The sequence below is a fragment of the Staurois parvus genome, unplaced genomic scaffold, assembly GCF_062004578.1.
Source record: "Staurois parvus isolate SC_StPar_1 unplaced genomic scaffold, SC_StPar_1.0 ptg000099l, whole genome shotgun sequence".
Classification (NCBI taxonomy): Eukaryota; Metazoa; Chordata; class Amphibia; order Anura; family Ranidae; genus Staurois; species Staurois parvus.
The window spans coordinates 1722341-1736742 of NW_028317895.1; positions in this window are offsets into that span (position 1 = coordinate 1722341).

A 14402-nucleotide genomic window follows, 5' to 3' on the forward strand; every position below is an offset into this window, starting at 1 on the left:
TGTCCACCTTATTTTTTTGCATAAAAACCTCATCTATCAATGAGATTAGCCTTTTACCCCAACTATCCCAATCCATTGTATATGTGCTCAATTCACCAGTGCTCCTCAGCACCGAACCATCCGCCCAAGGAGACACATAAGAATAGACGGGCTTAGTTGCAGATCCATTGCACAAATCACTCTGGATCACGTCTGACTTGGGTAATACCTGTTTTCCCACTGCAGGTTGCAATACCTCACATCCACCACTTTGCTCTGGTGGTGCTTCCTGAATTACACACACACTTGCATTTTTGCCAGGCTGCATTAACCTGCTGTTCACCTGAACACTTTCAGGATTATTAGACTGCACCAACACACTCCTATTGCAAGGTGCAGTTCCACTCTGCTCCACCAGAGTGACATCGCAGTTGTCCAGGGCAACCTCCAGCTCCAATACACGGAGACCCCTGGAGATGTCCAAGGACACCTGTGCTGTCTTACCACCAGTTGCTATGGGAAATGACCCATCTTTAATTACAGCTTTTGCACTGCAAGAGCTCAGGGTTTTCCCAACAGCAGTACATTTCTCATCAACAACAACCTTAGCATTTTTAGCTCTTGTGGGCTGTACTAGCCTACTACCAACCTGTGACTGGCACACATTAGTGACATCACTTTCTTTTTGAGAACCATGCACAGGTTTTACTTTAACCCCTAACTCCCCACCGTACAAGGCACTGCACAGGGAAAAGTCACTCTCAAAAGCACATTTAGTGGCCCAACTAACTGGGGTCACTCCTACATCAGAATGGACAGTCTCATAACCAGTCCTCAACATGACAGTCCCAGCCATGGTTTTATCACACACAGTCTTACCCACCACAGTAGTAGGTGTCACCATCTTCATTTGAGTGCGTTGTCTCATAAACGCATCCTCAACTGCACTTTCCTTGACAACTTTTCCCTTGACCCAAGGTGAAGTAACAGACGCCATCATAGGCTCCATGGACTCTCTGGCACCCCCTGCAGGCCCAACAGGAACTTCCCTGTTGCCAGAGGTGGCTGCCAACATTTTCAAACAAGAATCTGGGCTTGATGTTGTAGACATTTGCCCAGTATCAGCGGTATTCCAGAGTCTAGGACAGGAAAAGATCCCATGCCCCCACTGACCACATTCCACGCAGGGTATATTTCTACTCTTATCTTTGTTGGGACACTGAGCCACATCTTCAATGCAGCTCCTCCTTCCAGGCACTACCTTTTCTCCGGTCGCCATGGGAGATTGCACTCTCCAAGCAGAACTTTGCTGGCTCTTTCCAACACGCTGTATTGGCTCCTCTTGATGCCACTTGCCATGATCCTTGTACGACATAGCCCCCCGTACACAGACAGCCCGACTGGCCTCCTCTGTGTTGCTATGGGCCTTCACTCTTGGTCCTGGCCTCTGGTCAGCCCCTCTCCTTGCACATAGCATAGGCTTCTCTCTGCTGGACCCTCTTTCAAGCCGTGACACATTCACATTTTTCACAACAGCTACTGGTTTAACTGCAGCAGCGTTGCCAGGGGCACCAACACCCCTCTCCCAGGTACGGACATCCTGAAGCTCTCTCCTTGCACTGAAGGTGGGCTTGCTTTCCTCTGTAGGTTGGTTCAATGCTGCCAGGTGCCGCTTGCACCAGTCCACAGCAGACTCACCCACATCTAAATTTCCCGGCTTGGCTGGGGCATGCGGTATATAACCCCCTAGCCACAGGGCTCTATCTCTCGCTTCAGCAAACATTGCCTCCTTTTTCTGTTTTGACCGCCCCATCTTTGCAGTCATGCACACAGCAGTGTGTTACACAGTTCAGCAACACCATGGAACACTGTCTCTTTAAGGCAAAGTCCTTTTCTTTAGCAGGTTCTCCTCACCTGCACACACAGGTCATGCAGACTTATGCACCAAACAGTTCATATAACTGATGAACTTACTTCAATCGCCGGGATCTCCAATTCTGCCCACTGCATCCTCCACCATATGTGGGAACTCGCTTCAATGTGGTAGAGCTTTTAAACGCAAACAGCTACTCGCTTTCTTTTTCAAGGGCCTTTTTAGCCCACTTTTATTTAAATGAAAATGTCCCATAACATAATGCTTCCCTCACAGGGGTATCCACCAACAAAACAAAGATTCAGCCTCCTGGCTTACACACAGTTCAATGTCTGTCTCCTGCAGACTCTTCCCATTATTATAGCCACTAGCACACAGCTAGTCTGGCTTCCACCTGACTCCAAGGCAGAGACCTCCCGTCTGCCGGGGTGGAGCCCTCCTGACTCCTAGCTGCCGGGGTGGAGCCCAGAACCCTGGTCCTGACTCTCTCTAAAGGCCTGCACACACCTGTGCAATCAGTCTCCTGGCCTATCCCAAAACCTGGTCCCAGGATTGGAGATTTCATCCCTCCCAGATCTCTTTGAAATCTCCAGGCTCCAGATCCCAAAACAGATCTTACAAACAAAGGAGGAAAATGAAAAGCCACTTTCCTCCATATCAAACCTTCACCCTGGAGCCCCTCAACCTGCCTTGTTGAGAATCCAGGGTGACAGATCGTCACACTGTCACAATATATATATATATATATATATATATATATAGTATATATCTTCATTTGTGTATTGGATGTTTTCCTGGAGTTCAGATTTTAAGGAATTTCCTATGTTCTTTGCACGTGTCATCTATAAGCTCACAGAAAACTGTGTACCTAATTTTTACTTTTACACAATAAGATGAAAGATTTGCACAGGCAGTGGAGCATATGACATCTGCAAATGTAAAATATTGCAAATTGAAAACAAAGTGGAGTTAAAGTCACTCAACAGTAAATAGACACTGGATCATCAATAAGTAGAATGTTCATCAAACCTTTAAAAATAAATGTACAGTATTAAAGCAATGAAGCCACTGTGCTAGATTATTATCCAGGATGTTTAATCATGTCCTAGTAGCAGCTATGCTGTTTGCACACTGAATACTGTTTAAAATAAATACAGACTGAATTGAATATCAAACAAAGTAAATTATGCCAGGGATTAGCTGAACATTGTTATAACACAGTTTCCCTCTAAGAGGCAATATTGTGCTAGGACAGTTTGAGCTAAAATATTATTGCTGTTTTATTAAAACGGTCTTTTTATTCAAAGTAAATGTAAGCCATACATTATTCACTTTAAAAGTGACGTTAAAAATTCTATTCAAGTATGTATTCTTAACTCAAAAGAGTACCTTCTATTGGTCTTAACTTCCTTTAAATCTCTAAATTCTTTTTTTTCCTGCTGTGATTCGACTTGTAGTTAGAGCAGTGGTTCTCAACCTTCCTAATGCCGCAACCCTTTAATACAGTTCCTCATATTATGGTGACTCCCAACCATAAAATTATTTACCAAGTAATTATAATTCATGAAGTGTCGTTTTACCTGCTGCTTTCAACACAGTAGCTGCTTTTAAGAGAGTAGCTGCGTTCAACACAGCAGCTGCTTTCTACACAGTAGCTGCTCTTTACACATCGGAAATATGTGTTTTCCGATGGTCTTAGGCGACCCCTGTGAAAGGGTCGTTCGACCCTCAAAGGGGTCACGACCCACAGGTTGAGAACCACTGAGTTAGAGGGTGGTTATACCTGTTCTCCATTGTCCCACTATATACAGGAATATGGCCACTCTCTTTTGCTAGCCCTGAGCTGCACGAGAAACTGTGGTCTATGAGATGTGTAGCGTGCATTGAGCAGTGTACACGACGTGAACTAGCGTGCACTTCTCTTTTAAAACAAATGGGTGAGAGGGGAAAGGAGAGGTTTGGGAGCTCAAGGAGGATGTTACAAGGAGGCAGAGACACACAGTAAGAAACAAATTCAAGACCAGTATAGTGTTTCGAGATATTTTAACCCTTTCCCTGCCAGGTCCTTATGACGTACGGACCTACATCCCTCCTCTGCTATAAACTCACCTTCACTTCAGTGACCATGAACTTATATCAGAACCGTTCAGCAGACTCTGTTGACAGACCAATAGTTCTATTAGTGGCTAACAAGCTGCTGATCCAAGTTATTAACCTAAAATGTGACCCCTCTCCCCAACAATTACCACTCCTTCTCTGCTTCTCACCCTATAAAATTACCAGCTTCCCTCCTCTACCTCTCCCGCCAGTAATTGCAGAGCCTCACTGCAGCTGAGATCTCTACACCCTTCCTGCACCCCCAAAAGCTCCTCCCTCCCCCAGCACGGCCAAATACCCCCCCCCCCTCCCCTGCCAGCACCGATCCCCTGTGGCTCTGCAATTACCAGCTTCCCTCCTCTGCCTTTCCCGCCAGTAATTGCAGAACCTCACTGCAGCTGTGACCCCCCACACCATTCCTGCACCCCTGCAAACACCTCTCCCCCCCAGCATGGCCCATTACCCCCCTGTCCCCTGTCAGCACTGATCCCCTGTTGCTCTGCAATTACCAGCTTCCCTCCTCTGCCTTTCCTGCCAGTAATTGCTCAGGCCTCAGTCCCTTTCTCTGTCTTGAAAAAGTTTAGACCCCTAACGTCCCTCCAAACCCCCTCCCAAAAAATATTAAAAATAAAGAAAAATAATAAATAAAATTGTTTTAAAAAATCCCTTGCCTCTGAAGCCTGATCCGCATTCAGATCGCGCTCCAGAGACTACTGGCGGGATGAGGAAGCAAGTCCACACCTCCCCACCATCAATTTTAGCCCCATTTTTGCTGAAAATTGTGTTGCAACCACATGCATTGCATGCAGTTGCAGGGCGTTTGTGGCTCCCCCCTCCCAAAAAAAAAAAGTTAGAAGATATTAATAAAAATGTACCTGCAAATACTGTATAAATGAAATTGTGAAAAAATGTAAATAAAAAAGCTAGTAAGGGTAGAATAAGTCATGCGTTTAAGTCTCACTTGCCTCTGAAGCCCAATTCACATTCCGATCATGCTCCAGTGGCTACTGACAGGTGGTAAAGAAGTGGGTCGACATCCCCTCACCACCTGTTTTAACCACATTTTTGCCAGCAATTGCACTGCAACATTGACTTAAATGTGTAGCATTTAGAAGGCTGCATCCGTGAAGCATTCAGAAGTCGGGTCAACTTTGCTGTGGACGCAATTGAAAACACCCCCTTGCAGCTTAAGGGGAGCAGTTGGTGGGCTGCAGAAATGCTCATTTTTGCTACCCCCACAGCCACAAGTGTAGAGCCATTTTGTATGGCTCTAATCGCACCGCACCCGCAACAAAAAGGTGCAGGACCCTTTTTTGGGTCCGCACTAGAATTGGATCACATGGGTATTCACACCTATGCGATCCGATTCTGCACATCGCACCACATTTTTTGTGGACTGCTTTCGGGTTGTTGTTAACATACACACCCACAGCGGTTCGCATGAATGGGGTGCAATGCTGATTCGCACAGAAAACACTGCAAATTCCGCACCGCATCAGTGTGAACCAGGGCTCTAACTTCCCTGCATGTTAGCCTATGTGTCCGTGCACACGTAGGCTTTTGGAGGAGTTTAGAGGCAGAAAAAAGCTCACTGTCAGTGCATCCAGGAGCAGCAGCATTTAGAAAGAAAAACAACTTTAGTGATGAGCCAAATTAGGTTTCAATTTGTGGCTTTCTATGCAAGTTCAGATGCCAAATCCAAAACCCCATTGAAATTAATGAGAGCCAAAACTTAGAAATTAGTAATTGCCATTTTCTAGGCTAACAGGCAAGGGCATGAAGCTGTGGGAACTGGCACATGTGCCAATGCAAAAACTGTTTTAGAAAAATCAGTTTGGCAGAGAGTTGTAATTTTAGGGTCAGTTGGTCACACTAATGAGATGCGACTTTGGGACATATTTAAGTGTAATTATGTAGTGCAACTTTGATGTGACTTGGTTGTGTTTTTGCATATTCTATGGGATCAAGCTGCACTGTAATTCAAAGTAGCAAAGGAAACTTTTCCAAAATCATACCGCGCTGAGTCGCATTATGGAGAACAGGTACAATTGTGTCCCTTGTCATGCGACTTTGTGCAACTCAAGTTGCATCGGAAAATCACATTCATGTGAATAAAGCCTTAATAGTGCTTAAACTGAAACATTAAAAATCCAAAATTCTATTAAATAAATGCTTGGAGAATGCTGTGAATCTTCCGCTGATGTGGCATTTCTGTACAATATGTACAATCTACCACAGCCAAAGTGGCATTTACAAAGACAAGGAAATTCAGTTTAAATCCCTGTCTGACAGCTGAGTGGTAAGTCATACCAACCAGTCTAAGCGTGAAGCTGTCACATTTAGCAGTGATAATAATACTGCTGATAGATGTGCCACTTCCTTCTGCAGCCAGAGATTTGGCTCAGCCAAATACCCTATTTAGTTCAGCTGTTCACAGAAACTCCAAACATGTAAAACTTGGACTGAACAAGGGTTTGGTCTGAATACAAAGTTCATCCTTCATCAGCATAAAAAAGAAAGGTAATACTAATTATTTCAAGGCCAAATGTTCAGTCAGATTCCATTTGTGAGATCATTTACACCCTTTTTAAGTTTTTGAAGGTATGGTTTTCTTTCTAATTGATTAAAGGTTTATCTTTTGCTCACAAATTCACATTGTAAAACATGTTAGAAGACAGTCCAAGGATTTGATTAGAAATCTGTCTAACAATTGGGTTATTAATGTTGCAATGTATGTACATGAATCACTAGCAATACTGTGAGAACTATAGCAGCATTTATTTAATAAGGAACTTAAAGCAGGAAAATGCTAGATTATGGGAAGTAGATGGAGCTACAAATAATACATAAGATATTGGATGTGTCGCGCTCCTCAAAATAAATTTTTGCCTAGTGATGTGTGATATATATAAAATAAATAAATCTAAATAAATATTACATAAATATTAATACATTGTGATGTAATATATATTAAAAACTCCCAGTGCTGTAATTAATTGGATTGTGATTAAAAAAAAAAAAAAATTTTTACTGTGCAGAAAATTAATTTGTATGACATAAAAAATGTGCAAAGAAACCCTCCTTACACACAAAGACAGTACTCGCCGTTCCGCTGCTATTGGCGTCGTGACGTCAGAGCCCCCTGAGGAAGCCACGTGACCCTGTGGCGCAACTCGTAGGGGAGGGGCTCTAACGTCAGGACGCCAATAGCAGCGGAACGGCGAGTACTGTCTTTGTGTGAGGGCACACATCTATATAAAAACGCTCTGTATTATCTTGTGGAATGTGAGTTCGCATTTGTCTGGAAACGCATTAAACCCCTTTATAAAGGATAAAACACCATGTGGGTATCTCTTTCTTTTATGGCCTAAACCGGAGGAATACAGGGGAGGAAGAGGTGATAGGAAATAGACCCTGGACAACACGAGGGGAGATATCTATATCCATCCATCCAGCCCTCACAACCCAGAAGGAATTGGGAGGCCATCTAGTGGAAGGAAAGTAGAACCACAGACTACCTCAATAATAATATAATTTGCACAAACAAATTGGGACTATCATATGTCATTTAAAGCTAAAGGATAAGAAATATACAGCTTACATCACCATCCTTTGTTGCAATAAGTGAAGTATTGCTTGCACAGTTTTCCATCATTATTTATTTTTTATTTTTATTGTTATTTATTTTTTATATATTAATTTGATTATTACACTCCATTATATATATATTTATCATACATTATTGTTTTGGGGCAATATTTGCAAATTTGCACATATTTATTTTTGCACATACATATCACGGTGCAAGGAGGGTTTCTTTGCACATTTTTTATGTCATACAAATTAATTTTCTGCACAGTAAAAAAATTTTTTTTTTAATCACAATCCAATTAATTACAGCACTGGGAGTTTTTAATATATATTACATCACAATGTATTAATATTTATGTAATATTTATTTAGATTTATTTATTTTATATATATCACACATCACTAGGCAAAAATTTATTTTGAGGAGCGCGACACATCCAATATCTTATTTAATCATTGTCACACAGTATTTTGAGTATGTGTTTTATGTGTTGATGCACCATTATATTTGAAGGAGTTAATTAATTTTTTTACAAGTATTTCTGTACCACCATAGTAGCTCACAAGTATACACTCTCACAAGATTTGTAACAAATAATACATTACAATACAATACATTTTCTTAACAGGAGATACATTGTAACAAATCTAAAGAATTTTAGAGTGTGTTGGCAAATAAATAAATGTAACAACTGATACAGGATCCAAAAGAATTTGTTGATGGCCAGCACCAGTGATTGTACTGTAGTCAGGTGCGTATTTACTGCAAGGCAAACAAGGAATTTGCCTAAGGTGGCATTTTCAGGGGGGTAGTGCAGCCCCCAGGTGAATGGACACACATGACAGGTGACAGAGGAAGGGGAAGCAGGTGAGGCACTGAAGGAGCTCCTGAGGATGGTGTAGAGGAGATGAGTCATCTCCAGGGACACCTCCTCAAATATACCATTATGTTTGTAGAAGTCTTCGCTGTCCTCACACATACCGTTATGTTTGTAGAAGTCTCCGCTGTCCTCACACATACCGTTATGTTTGTAGAAGTCTCCGCTGGGATGCTGGACTGTGTCAGACAGACTCTCCTTGCCATCATGGCTTCAGCGGTGCCCAACGAATATCATTCTGTGGCAGTGAGTCAGATGGGATCTCAGATGGGGGGGCGTCTAATTGGAGGTTTGCCTAGGGCAGCACAGAAACCTAAATAGAGTAAAGTATATGCACTCACTTCCATGGTCCAGCTCACCCCCATATCCTTTCCCTCACTTGGAAATATCTTTTCTACTTATTTTGCCTCAGATGTCTCAGGTGCCTCTTTGGCACAGGTAGGGCCCACAAACCTGACCAAAGCGGGAGCCAGGTTCCTGGCAGCTCAACTGATGCTCTTTAATTTCTTCCTCTCCTGCACCTTCCCACAAATTCCCCTTCACCACAATTTCCCACTCACTCCCCACCACTATCGCATGCTCTCTTTTCTTACTTCAAAATGGGTCAAGTCTTAATTACCTCTACTTTCCTTCCTAACAGCATAGGGACATTTGTTTATGAATTTGTTGTAGTCTTTACAACATAATGTAAAAATGTTACTAGCAAGAACTGCCTGGATTTGTATTGTATTAGTATTATAACTGACACACAGCCTTTATGAATTTGGCGCTGGACATCTATAACACCAGATAAGTGTCACAAATGCTATATTGAATTGCGCTCAGTCTCTGGAATTCATAAAGACTGGCGATAACAGATTTTGTGAAAGTGTCTCTTATGACTTCTAAAAGTGGTACAGATTGTGCTAAATTCATGTATCTGTCTAGAACTTGTACTTGACGTTGATGCATGTATGTGGCACACTTTCACAAAATCCATATGCCAGTTTCTGTTTCTGTACTTCAAAAGAGGGTTGGTCTTAATTAGTTCCACATCCATATGATTTGAGCAGCCCGTATTTTATTTTGAATTTAGCATATTGAATGTGCCACGATGTAAAAGTGGAGCATTTCAGAACTCAATTTTGTGCAGGAGTCATTGTCAGAACCAAAAGTGTTGGATGCTTCATGGATTTAATGTAATACATTAACAAGTGTGATTAACACCAGAAAAGTGGTGCAGCACCTTTACTGAATCTGCTCCCCCCCCCCCCAAATATGTTTTGTTTAGCAGAAGGCTAATTATCTCAATCCCCCAGTAGTAGTGGGAAACTGAGCAGGAGCCCCCAGAAGGAATTAAAGAAAGGAACAAAGGATATGGACAAAAAGAAAAAAAAAGTCAAAACAGAAAAGAAGAAAAGTGTACATTACAACAATATATGGCCCAATCTTTTTTTTCCAAATGAATAATTGTTTTGTGTGCAAGAGTACATAAATATGTGTTGATAATTTTATTTTAAAGTATAAAACCTCTAAAAGGTCTTTGGGATAACTTGGACAAGTTTATTACTGACTTCAACAACTTGGTTATCTGCACTACCAAGTTAATCAAACAGTAAAATAGATACAAAACCTTCATATTTTTTAAATGGAACATTGTGACAATAACCTCTAAAGAAAGTGTTTATACCTATGGGACCAATCAGGGGCGGACTGACAACTCATGGGGCCCCCGAGCAATAGGCAACCATGGGGCCCCTGTGTCCTTGCCCACACTAAAAAAGCCTATAAAACAGGTAACAGTGGCATTTCATGGGGCCCCTACTAATCCTGGGCCCATGGGCAGTGCCCGAGTGCTCGAATGGTCAGTCCGCCCCTGGGACCAATATAACTGGCCTACATGCTGGCCTAGTTGACATTGCACATTCAATCTCAGTAAGCCTTGGTTCATACTGATGTGATTTAGGATGCATTTCAGATAACTTGGAATTGCATGATGTGGTAAATAAAATTATTTTCTATGGGGAACATTCACATACATATGCAGTCCAAATGCAGTGCAATTTTAAAAAAAAGGTCATGTGCATCTTTGGAGTTGTGCGGTGCAGCTTAGAGCTCCACAGAGTTCAATGGAAACTGCATGTAAAATGCATCATGTATTGTGATATAGAAAAAGTTAGAAGAAATTGGGATGAAGGACAACCATTGCTCGGTTCACCTATTAAGCGCTGCATAAATTGACAGCGCTAGCTATATAAGTACCTGAAATAAATAGAATAAATGCAAACATAAGTGACATTCTATATTTCCAATCTTACATGAATGTTTTAAAAAAAGGGAGTACCGTATTTTTCGCTCCATAAGACGCACTTTTTTCCCCCAAAAAAAGGGGGGAAAATGTCAGTGCGCCTTATGGAGCGAATATGGAGCGGTCGGTCCGGTATTTCCACCGTGGCCGTGTCAGAATACCGGGCCGGCCGCTCAGCTCTGCAGCAGGACCTCATGGAGATGACTGCTGACCTTTGGGGAGGGGGGGAGCGGGTACCTGAATTTGACAGGTACCCGCTCTTACTTCTTTGTTCTTTGATCTTACCTGTTCCTCTATCCAGCGGCGCACTGTCTTCCGGCTTCTGTAGTGTGGGCACTGGGCATGACAGCCAGGTGCCAAGTCTGCATGCGCAAGAAGCGGTGCTTTTTGTGAATGGTAGGGCGGTACCTGGGACACATGACAGATCCCAGAAGCCGCCGGACCAATCACAAAGCGCAAGTGCTTCTCGCTCATGCTCACTAGGCACCCGGCTGTCATGCCGAGCGCCATTACAGAAGCCGGGAAGACAGCACGCGGCTGGATCGAGGAACAGGTAAGATCAAACAAAAACTCTGCAGAAGTAAGAGCGGGTACCTGTCAAATTCAGGTACCCGCTCCCCACCTCTCCAAAGGTCAGCAGTCATCTGTACTGTCCGCAGTCTCTGGTCATCCCTGTGTTGTCCGGAGTCTCTGGTCATCCCTGTGAGGTCCGCAGTCTCTGGTCATCCCTGTGCTGTCCGCATTCTCTGGTCATCTCCTGTACTGTGTCTGCAGTCCATTAGTTCAGAATTTTTTTTTTCCTGTTTTCTGCCTCTAAAACCTAGGTGCGTCTTATGGTCAGGTGCGTCTTATGGAGCGAAAAATATGGTATATGTGCGACAGCCTTTTAATGGGTTAGTTAGCATCTGCAGTAAATACTACCTTATACATTTCCTCTGAGCTTGTGAATGGCAATTATAGGATTCCATTCAAATGATTAATATTATTAACACAGTTATTGTGCTAAGTTATTAGTGTAGAAAGCTTCACTTGTAAGGCCTCATGCACACTGGACATTATAAAAACACCAGTAGCGTTAGCTGTAGAATGCTGCAATAAAAAACAAATTTTTTTTTGCGGTTTGTACCTTTTTTGCATTAGCTTTTTTCAGCGTTTGCTTTTTTTTTTAGCAAACTTATACTCTCACAAAATCTTCAGGCTCAAAAATGCTCATAAAGCCAGATAGCCACTTTTTTATAGTTTTTCAACTTTTATCAGCGTGTTTCAGGTTTTATCTGCATTTTTCAGCTTTTATCAGCATTAGAGCATTTGTACAGCTAAAAAATTCCTTTAGAAACCCACTAGTTCTGTTTTTTATTCCCAGCCAGAAAACGCTCCTGCCAAAAAACGCTGATTAAAGCCTATGTATGCACGAACACACAGGATAACATGCTGGGGAGTTTACTGGCTGTAGAAAAAAATGCTGGTAATGTTAGCTGTGTAAAGTCACCTTAAAAATGTGAGTTTTTCGCCTTCTGTTAATATTTTTGAATTAGCTTTTAGTGGCGTTTTGCTGTGATTAGCGGTGTTTTTCCACATTTGCGTATTATAGCTTTTTTTTACCAAAAAAAAATTGTTTTTGTTCAAAAAAAGGTCCAAAAACGCCAGTTTGCTGCGTTTTACCACGTTATGCCACGTATTTCAGCGTTAGAGCATTTTTACAGCTAAAAAACTTAGAAACCCACTAGTTCTGGGTTTTTTTTCAAGTCAAAAAACATCCCTGCCAACAAAACGTTGATTACAGTCTATGTGTGCATGGACACATAGGATAACATGCTGGGGAGTTTAATGGCTGTAGAAAAAATGTCAAAAGCCAAAAACAGCAGCTGTAAAAACATTCAGTGTGCATGAGGACTTAATGTTGACTGTGGTAAGCTAACAAAGGTAGATGGATTTGAATTAAACCATAGTGCTAGAGAACTAATGCATTCATAGTTTTATGTTTTACCAGGGTATCAAGGTAGAACACAGTAAACATGCCTATAGATGCCTCTGTTTGATGCAAGTGTAAACTCCTGTTTGCAGGTGGAGGGCCATATGTGAAGTAAAATGGAGAAATATCACACACCTACTTCTTCATAACTTCATTGGGGGCTTTTTAGTGTCTTATGTATGCAGTATATATCAGCTATAAGAACACACCTCAAATTTTGAGTCCTTGAATCCTTCAAAAAAGTGGCTTTCCCTTTAGGCATTTGTACTAAGCACTCTTCAAAGCTCTATTATACTTCTCTGTCTACTTTATATTCTGTGATTTTGGGAGTTGTTTAGCTCAAGTGTAGCACTCAGCAGTGAGTACAGTCCATGCCAGATATACCATTTGAGGGCTTTTTGGCCCACTTTTATTAACCACTTGCCCTCCTAAGGATTTACCCCACTTCCTGACCAGGCCATTTTTTCCGCTGCATCACTTTAACCCCCCTGGCAGTATTCCCGAGTGTAGCTTGGGATTAACTTTCAGTACCAGAAGCGGTAACCCCGAGCTACACTCGGGATTACCCTGCAGCATTGCTCTGGGATCCCTCCAGCACTTACCTTGTCCTGCGCTCCCACAATGTCCCCCCTGCAGTTCCCGGTCATCTCCTCTGGCAGATTCTTGCTTCTTTCTTCCGGGTTCCGTTCCCTGCGAACATCAGGGAAATTCAAAAATGTAAAAATGTGACATTCACTTAATACACTAAAATCTGATAGTATCACATTACTGTATCAAACCATTTCACATATATTTTGTTCCTAGTGCTTTGTCCTGTGCCCTGACTGCATTTTTACTGTTCTTCCTGCCTTGAAACTGAGAAACGTCCATGGCGTCCAAAAAGCGTCCCTTTAGGTCAAAAGCGGTTTTAAACCAGCTAGAGAACAGCGATAGTAAATTAGGACCACTTGCAGAATTGAGTGATAATGATTCGTGGGGAAATTTGTCATCAGACACTGAAAACGATTTTGCGACTAAGCTCAGTGATGTGTGAACTTGGCTCTCTATATTAAATTTCAGTGTTTTTGGTTTGATTGCATTATTGAATTACATTTATTATTATTATTTTATTATTTTTTATGATTATTTATTATATTATAATTTATGATTTAGTGTTTCAAATTTTATCATACCCGGGATGTTTACTAGAGTCTTGTTCGGACAGATTTCAGTGAGTTATTCCTAAGAATTACAGGCCTACAATAAAAAAACAACATATTTCCATTGAAAACAATGTACCTCTTTGAGCACAGAAATACTGACATAATCAGACCGCTAAGGAGGTTAACTGACAATTGCACATCATGCAATGCTGCACCCAAATGAAATTTACGTCCTTTTTTTCCCATGAATTGAGCTTTCTTTCGGTGGTATTTGATCGCCTCTGCATTTTGCACTATAAAAAAAAAAGACTGCCAATTTTGAGAAAAAACACAATATTTTTTACTTTTTGCTATTAAACATGTGCTGTAAAAAAATGTAAAAAATCATATTTCGTCCAAAATGTATTCTGCTACATGTCTTTGCTAAACAAAAATCCCAATATGTGTAAATTAACTGGTTTACGTGAAAGTTATAGTGTTTACAAATGGTGGTATATATACTGGGATTTTTTATTTTTATTTTTACTAGTAATGGCAGCTAACAGCGACTTATAGAGGGACTGCGGCAGACATTCTGACGCTG